Genomic DNA, 8633 nt, shown 5'->3' on the forward strand with positions numbered 1-8633 from the left:
TACTAGAATACTATACACCCTTACGTGAAGCTCTCTCGGCCCACAGCCCTTAACCCCAAAAACCAGGTGTCCCACATTTTTTAGGTCAGTGCTCTCAGTCAGCTTCAAAAACCAAATCCCCAGATGAGCTGCTGAGACCCTCAGCTCGAGCCCTGGACCCCGCCCAGCCCAAGGACACTCTACCTAAAGCAGGCTCACTCCCCAGCTGTCTTGAGACAACCTGCTCACTCAACAGAGGTAGAACAGCGAGCTGTGGGGCTGAGCCGCCCTGGCTCTGAATCCTGGATCTGCCACTGCTGCTGTGTGTCCTTGAACAAGTGACTTCACTTCTCTGAGTCTCAATGCCCTCTTTTGAAAACCAGGGTCAAGTGAAGGTACAGACTTCATAGGGGTGTTATGAAAACTGGGAGAGGTAATGTATCAGGAGGCAAAAGAATATGGTGTTAAGATCTTGGCTTCTGGAGGGTGGCTGTGCTGAGTTCAAATGTTGCTCACTGGGTCCCCCTGAGCAAATGACAAAACTTCTCAGAGCCTCAGTTTCCTACCATTTGAAACAGGACTAATTATAGCAGCCACCCCTCTTCACTCCCCCAGGGTGAGAACTCAGACAGCGAACCCCCAAGGAGGACTGTACACAGGCCTGGCCCAGAGCAATTAACAGGCAGCATTTCTAAAGCACTCAGCAGAAAACCTGCCCCAGGTCTCCTTGAATATTACTTATTCTCATTAGTTACTAATTATTGAAGCACACAGTATGGTGCCTGACACATCATAAGCACTTGTCCATTCAATAAACATTTATTTAATACCTACTGTGTGCCCAGCCCTGTTCTTGATGCTGGGGACACAGCAGTGAGTAAAACTGGACAAAATCCCTGCTCTTGTAGAGACAACAGTTGAGTGGGGTGGGGGAGAAAGAAAATAAGAATAAATACGTAAAGCATCTAATATGCTAGATAGTGATGAAAGTGATGAAGAAATATAAAACAAGCGGGTAGAGTGTTGGGTGCAATTTTAGGTAACAAGGTCAGTAAATGTGTCACTGAACAGGTGACATTTGAGCAAAGACTTAGAGGTAAGGAGGAAGCCAGGTGGATAGTGAGGGAAGAACATTGCAGACAGAGGGAACAGCCTGTGCAAAGGCCCTGAGGTAGGAGCATGCCTGAGTGGTTTAAGGAACAGCCAGGAGCCCAGTGAGGCCAGAGCAGAGTGAATGAGGGAAGATGAGAGGAGGGGAGATGGGAAGCGATGAGGATAGGGGGGTGATGGGACAAATGGCACACGGCCTGGTGGGCTGCAGGGAGACCTTTGCCTTTTCCCCTGAGTAAGGTAGGCGCTTGTGAGCGTTTTGGTTTTGTCTTAATATTCCTTCCCCGGGGGTGGAGAGGTGGAGTGTCATTTGATTGTAAGAAAACTTCAAGTTCCTGAAATCTGTCATCATCAGTCTCTGGAAATTTCAATGCACCAACTTTCCATCTTAAAATAGCACAACACAAACAACAAGTGTCTATATTTTCTATTAAAATCTAGTCCTTAAAGTACACTTATTCTTGTTCCCTCTCACAGACCTGACAACATTTTCACAGTCTGCTGATTCCATACTTGTCCAAGATGAGGTGGGGGAGGGAGTCTGTAACTCTGATTATTCAGTCAGACATCTTCCCTCTTTGTCATGAAGGGAGGAGAGACAACCTTAGGAACACTCCAGAAAGTACCCCTTCAGAGCAATGGAGTTTCCTTGAGGTCACCCACCATCTTTGCGTCACCAGTGCCCAGAGTGGTGCCTGGCCCAGAACTGACTCTTTTGAGTGTTTGTTGGATGAATCATTGAGTGACAGATGTGATTCAGACAAGAGGTCCTGTAACATTCGTCCTATGACCATGTCAGGGAGTGTGCAGAGAAAAGACAACCCAGGCCAGAGGTCTGCCGTGGTCCCTCCGGGAAGGGCCCCCCACACACACTCCACTTCCTTCAACTACCTGGGACTGGACGTTCTCTCTGGCTCCAGGAAAGCCCCTCTTTCCTGGGGCCCTGCTCCTATGTCATAATTCACGTATTCGTCATTGGGCACAGCTCCTGAGGGCCAGCTCAACAGTAGGCACCGGGGCAACCGAACCCAGTGAGCAGCAAAGACAGCAATCTGGGGGTCTTCACAGTCTTCTGGGAAAGACTGACCTAACTATGAAACAAAGGTTTCAGTTTCTTGCAGCTGACACATCAAATTACCACAAACTGGGGGGCTTAAAACAACAGGAATTTATTCTATCAAGTTCTGGAAACCACACCCAATGTATGGGCAGGATGGGTTCCTTCTGGAGGCTCTGAGGGAGAATCCATCCCAAGACCTCGCTCCTGGCTGCTGGTGGCTACCAGCCACCCTTGGCTTTAGCTGCATCACTCCAATCTCTGTCTCCATCTTTACATGGCAACTCTCCTCTGTGTGTCTCTGGGTCTTTGTCTTATAAAGAAAGACACAATGTCATTGGATTGAGGGCCCACCCTAATCCAAAATAACCTCATCTCGAGATCCTTAATTATGTCTGCAAAGACCATTATTCAAACGAAGGTCATATTCGCAGGGCCGGGTATATAAATGTTTCTTGGGAGGAGAGGGGGTGCACTATTCAGCCCATTGCACTGGGCAGGGCCCTTCCTATGACCAGAGAGGTTGGAGAACAGAGGCCTGGCCGGCCCTGGGCACACAGGCCAGGGGTCAGGAGCTCGTCAGGGTTCAGTGATGAACCACTGGAGCTGAGGCCCATTGGAGGAGACCCCTAGGCAGATGAGGGGTGTGGACCCAGAAAGCCTAGGGAGCATGAGGCCCTAAGGCTGGGTGTGGCAGGAACAGAGAAAGCGGGAGAGTAGGGTGAGGCGTGCCCAAGAGTAAGACAGGCTAGGCATCAGGGCCCTGCTGAGACAGGCCTGGGAGCCTGAGGTGGAGGAGAATCAGGCTGAAAGAGTTTTTGAGTCAGGAGAGACATGGCGTGATTTGCTTTTACCTAGAAGTTCGCACTGGGACCTGGGCGATTTGTTTCACTGGGGGCCCAACTTTCCTTAGGAAGGTTATGCTGGACATCAACGTGGCCTGGCCTGACTCCAGATGAAATACTTCAGTGAAGGGTATTTTGAGGACACATGGACGCATGGTGGGGTTGGGGGAGGGGCATGAGCAAAGAAGGAGGGGACCTGACTCGGGTGCTCACGGGCACCCTCTGGCTGCTATGAGGGGAACAGATTTAGGGTGCAGCAAAGGCAGAGCTGGGAGACCAGAGAGAGAAGTCGACTGCTGGAGATGATGGATCTGGACCAGGTGGGGACCAAGGTGGTGGGAAATGACTGGAGATGTATTTTGAAAGGCAATATGCCATCGGCACTCCAGAAAACAGCACTGCTGCTATGTTTTATCGTGACTTCCTAAAATCAAATAGCCAGGGCAGGTGCCCCAGCCGGTGCTCTGACCTGAGGCCACAGGACCTGGGGCCACCTTTTCTGCTTCCCCTCCAGGCATGTCCTGCTGAGTCTAGTCCTGCTGGGCTATAGGGGGAGCCCAACCTACAGGCCACAAAGCCAGGCAATCAAACTCCAAGATCACTCTGGCCAGGGTAATGTCCCTCCTCGGTCTGGCCTACTCCCCACCTCTCAGAGTCAGGCTCCGAATTGAGGAAGGTGAAATCCACAACCCCACAGGGATATTACATGTGCTGGGGTTGGAGCTGAAGCCTCACATTCATCAGTTGCTGTGCCACTTTGAGCCAGTGGCTCCCCCTCTCTGAGCCTCAGTCTCCTCCTCTATATAATGGGGACCATATCCAGTGGGATTACTCCTGAAAAGCAGCTAGCACAGGGCCTGGCACACAGTCAGAGCTTAATAAAAGTTTCTATTTCTATCATGTTTCTATTATGACATACAGTGTTTATTCATCCTGTGCTCTCAGTGCAGTTGAATGATAGCAGCTGGTGTTCACTGAGTACTTCCTATCTGCCAGGCATTTGACACAGAATAGCTCATTTCATCCTAATATAATGGTAACAACTTTAGAATTACTATATCCATTTATTATGATGATGATCCCCATTTTAAAGATGAGGAGACTGTGGCACAAGGGAGATGGGGTTCACCCAGGGGCACACAGCTGGCAAGCAGTGCACATTATGAAGAACTATAACTGTACGCTACCCCACAACCCAAAGTGGACTAGAGATGGAATAAAGACACAGGGAAAGTAAAACCATTGAATGACTAGGAGGAAATGTAAAAGAATATCTTTGTGATTGAGGAATAGAAAGGCCCTCCTTAATGAAATTTCATGGGCACAAACCACAAAATGGATAACTTCTATTACACTGAAATTAGGAATTTCCTTCCAATGAAGAATATCACAAACAAAGTGAATCATCACATGACAGAAGGGGAGACTATATTTGCAAAGTGAAACACTGTAGCTACCTCACAGGGTCATTAGGGGAGTTACATGTTTTAATAAATATAAAATTCTTAGAACAGTGTTTGGCATATAGGAAGCTCTATCTAAACATTATCTATCATTGTTGAAACTGACAGGGCTCAATATCCCAGCTTTATTCAGTAGAACTATGCAAGAGCATATATAATTTTAAGTTTCCCGGTAGAGATATTAAAATAGTAAAAAGAAACAGATAAAATTAATTTGAATAATACATTTTCTTTAGCCCAAAACATCCACATTATTATTATGATGACGTGTAATCAGTATAAAAACGAGTTAATGAGATGTGATATTTTACATCTTCTTGTCTTTCTACTTAGTCTTAGAAATCTGGTGTGTATTTCACACCAACAGTATATCTCAATTTGTATTAGCCACATTTCAAGTCCTCAATAACTACATGAGAGCGGAGCATTCACGTTAGACAAATCCAATTGGACAGTCCAGATCTAAACTCTGAGGAACTCATGCAAATAGACAAGAAAAGATAGTAAGCTCAAGTGCAAAATGGGCAAAAGCTATGAACAGGCAATTTACAGAGGAGGCGATCCAGAAGGCCATCAAGCAAACGAGGACATGTGCAAAATGATTAGCAATCAGAGAAATGTAATACAAGCAATGGTGATGTCACTTGACAGTGAGTCAGATTGACAAAAATTAGAAAGCTGGAAAATGCCAACAGCTGGCAGAAATGTGGGGATATGGGACCCTTCCACACTGCCAGTGGGTGAGATGGGGGCAGCTAGTCTGCGGGGAGGGGGGGCACTCAATAGCAATTGAGTGACTCAGCATCTCTGCATCCAGGACTCTCTCCTAGAGAGAATCTTACCAGGTCCCTAAAGGGCAGGTCCATGGCTGCCCACTGTGGTGTGGAGATCTGGAGGCTGCCTGGAGACCAACCTTGGGAAACAAAAGAGTAAGATACGAGGGATGCATCTCATGGAGCATCAAGCATAAGTTAGAAGAAAATAGTCAAAGGGAGGCCGGATGGCTCAGTTGTTTAGAGCGCGAGCTCTGAACAACAGGGTTGCTGGTTCAATTCCCACATGGCCCAGTGCAGTGAGCTGTGCCCTCCACAACTAGATTGAAGGACAACGACTGGGAGCTGATGGACCCTGGAGAAACACACTATTCCCCAATAGTCCCCAATTTAAAAAGAAAAGAAAGAAAAGAAAAGAAAAGAAAAGAAAAGAAAAAAGAAATTAGCAATACCAGATGGATCTTCAAGGTACAGTGCAAAACAAGCAATACTGTGCTGAGTGTAAAAAAAAAGTAAGAAGCCCAATACAATAGAATGCCCACATAAAACAGTGCACATTTTCAAGGAAAGACACAAACACAAAGGTGCACATTTTTAAACCCACTGGAGGGTCACTTCTGGGGATGGGAGGGAAATGGGAGTATTTTCCCCCAATGTTTATTTTGAAATTTTAAAAGCTATAGAAAATTTAACAAGAATAATATAATGAATACCATATACATGTACCACTCTCCTGGATTCAGTGGCAATTGTTACTATTTTACCACATTTGCTTTCTCTATGTATTAATACTAATGTATACCATATTTTATTGTATATGAAATATTTTATACATATATAATTTTTTTCTGAACCATTTGACAGTTGCAGCCATCACAAATTTACCACTAAATAATTCAGCCTGTAACACCTAATAAGACGATTCTCTTATGTAACCACAATACAATGCTCACCCTCAGGAAATTTAACATGGATACAATGTTATTATTTAATATCCAGTCAACATTGAAATATCCCCAATTATCCCAAGAATATCCTTCATAGCTGGGTTTTTTTTTGTTTTTTGTTTGTTTGTTTTGTTTTGACATTTTTATCAAGGATCCAATCAAGGATCACACAACGATTTTGGTTGTCATCTCTCTTTTGTCTCCTTCAACCTAGAACTTCTCACCAGACTTTTATTCATTCATTTAATTAAGGGATTGATTTTGCCTTTTATGACATAGATCTGTTTGAAGAGTCCAGGTCAGTGCCCTTCCTTCCTTCCTTCCTTCCTTCCTTCCTTCCTTCCTTCCTTCCTTCCAAATGTCCCTCAGTCAGGATATGCCTGGTTGTCTCTTCATGATTAGATTCCAATTAACCACTTTGGGCAGGACTAAGTACTTTGCAGGTGATGTTGTGTCCGTCTCAGTACCACACAGCAGGGGGCACGTGACATCAGCCGGTCCCATCACTAGTGGTTAATTTTGATCACTTGGTGAAGGTGGCGACTTCCAGGTTTTCCCACTGGTACCTCTTCCCCATTATAATTAAAAAGTAATCCTGTGGGCTGGTCCTTTGAGACCAAATATTAACTTCCTCATTGATGAGCCTTGCCTGAATTATTTATTCCTCTACTGGCTGCATAATTCCTCTACTGCTGTGATTTTCTAATTCAACCTTTCTTTCTGCATGTATTAGTTGGCATTCCAGAACTTGCTTTTTCCAGAAGGGCAGAGGCAATACTCAAATCTGAGCTCCTCACCAGCTGGGTCTCCCAGCCTGTTTTCAGGCATGCCTCTTGAGCTCTAAAATAGGGTAGGAGGAGGTGCCTGACACTGCTCTGTGCCCTTGGGTAACCCCCTCACCCTTTCCTGGGCACGTCCTCATCAGTCAACAGGTGGATTCAGGCTCAGGACTGAGCTGTCCCCGCAGCCCTCCATCTAGCCTTCTCCAGGTGTATAGGGGGCAACTCAGATGCGGGGTCCAACCAGGGCGGTGGGTACAGTCCCACAGAGGGCACTGGCCCAGCTGAGGCAACTGATGACTCAGTGAGGGTGGCAGAGGTCAGCAGAACAGGAAGTCAAGGACAATAGCTGAACCTGTTGCCGTGGTGATCTCTGTGTTTGCCAGCTGGGTGGGGCCAGCCACGCAGCCCGCATTAGCTAAGCCCAGGGCCGGTACTCCGCTTTCACTTTGCTCCTCTTCTGGACCTGGTGGGGCTGGGATTCACAGCAGCTCACCTGGGGACTGCAAAGGCGCAGTCATTCAATGAGGCTTGAGAAGGGTCGCAGCAGTTAGAGGCCTCCAAGATCTACAGTTCCCAGAACACAAGTGAAGTCCTGGTCTAGCCCCAGCTGCCTGAGTGGTCAGCTTTGAACTAGCACAAGGAAATATCATCTATCCTGGGAACGGAGAGTCTTGGCCTGTGTCTTGTTTCTTGAACCTGCTCCTGCCTGAGAAATCATGGTTACAAGCCAAACCTAGAGATCGTGAGATTACCTGGTCGTTTCATCCACACACATGTGCTCTGTGGGGAGGGGGGGAGGGAGCGGAGAGGGAAAGGAGAGGGGCGGGCTGCAATCAGATGGAGGAGACAGACTCTTGAAAGTTCAGCTCCCTGAGGGCAGAGGCTTGGGTTGCGTGGGTACCCACTGTAATCTAGCACTGAGTATGAGCTCAATAAATATTTGCTGGTCTAACGAACAAGGGAACAAGGGAACAGGGCCTCTCGCCCTCGTCTTCCGTTTCACTGCCCCCTTTCACACTGCTTGGCTAGCGCCTACGATATTGCATTATCCTAAAATGTGCTGTATATCTCCGTCTGGCCTCCAGACCTTTGCAGGCACTGTTCCCTCTACCAGGAACACATTCAGTTTACTAGCCGGTGTGTCTGTAGAGATAAGTCAGAGACTGGCACCGAGCAGGGGCACATTAAATATTTGATGAGTGAATGAATGAATGAATGAATGCCCTTGTCCATTGTACACCCCAGGAAGCAGGGACACTCGGGACCCTCCCTATTCATCTCAGTCCCCCTCCCGCCAGCCTGGAATGAATGCATCTTTTTATCCGCTCTGAGAATTGCCAGGCTTCGGCAGGGACAGGCGGGGCGGAGGACTGGATTGTGGGGCTGCCCTCGGCCCCTTCTCAAGTCTCCTAAAGGGTCTGCTTTTCCTGACGTTGGGAGTTTGCATCCTCTCCCCGAAACTCAGCCTTGTCACCTGACTCCCACGGTCAGCCCCTCGTCCCCCACCACCCTGTATCCCGGGTACCGACTCTCAACCAATAGCACGTGGTTCAGAGTCTGCAGCTTCCCATTGGTCGCTGGTCTCCTTTCTTCCCCGCGATTGGCCGAGGCCCAGCCGCAGCTTCCCCCCTACCCGCAGCCCTGCGATGGTACAGCCCGCCGCGGCTTAGGCGGAGC

This window comes from Rhinolophus ferrumequinum, chromosome 18, assembly GCF_004115265.2.
Source record: "Rhinolophus ferrumequinum isolate MPI-CBG mRhiFer1 chromosome 18, mRhiFer1_v1.p, whole genome shotgun sequence".
Taxonomy (NCBI): Eukaryota; Metazoa; Chordata; class Mammalia; order Chiroptera; family Rhinolophidae; genus Rhinolophus; species Rhinolophus ferrumequinum.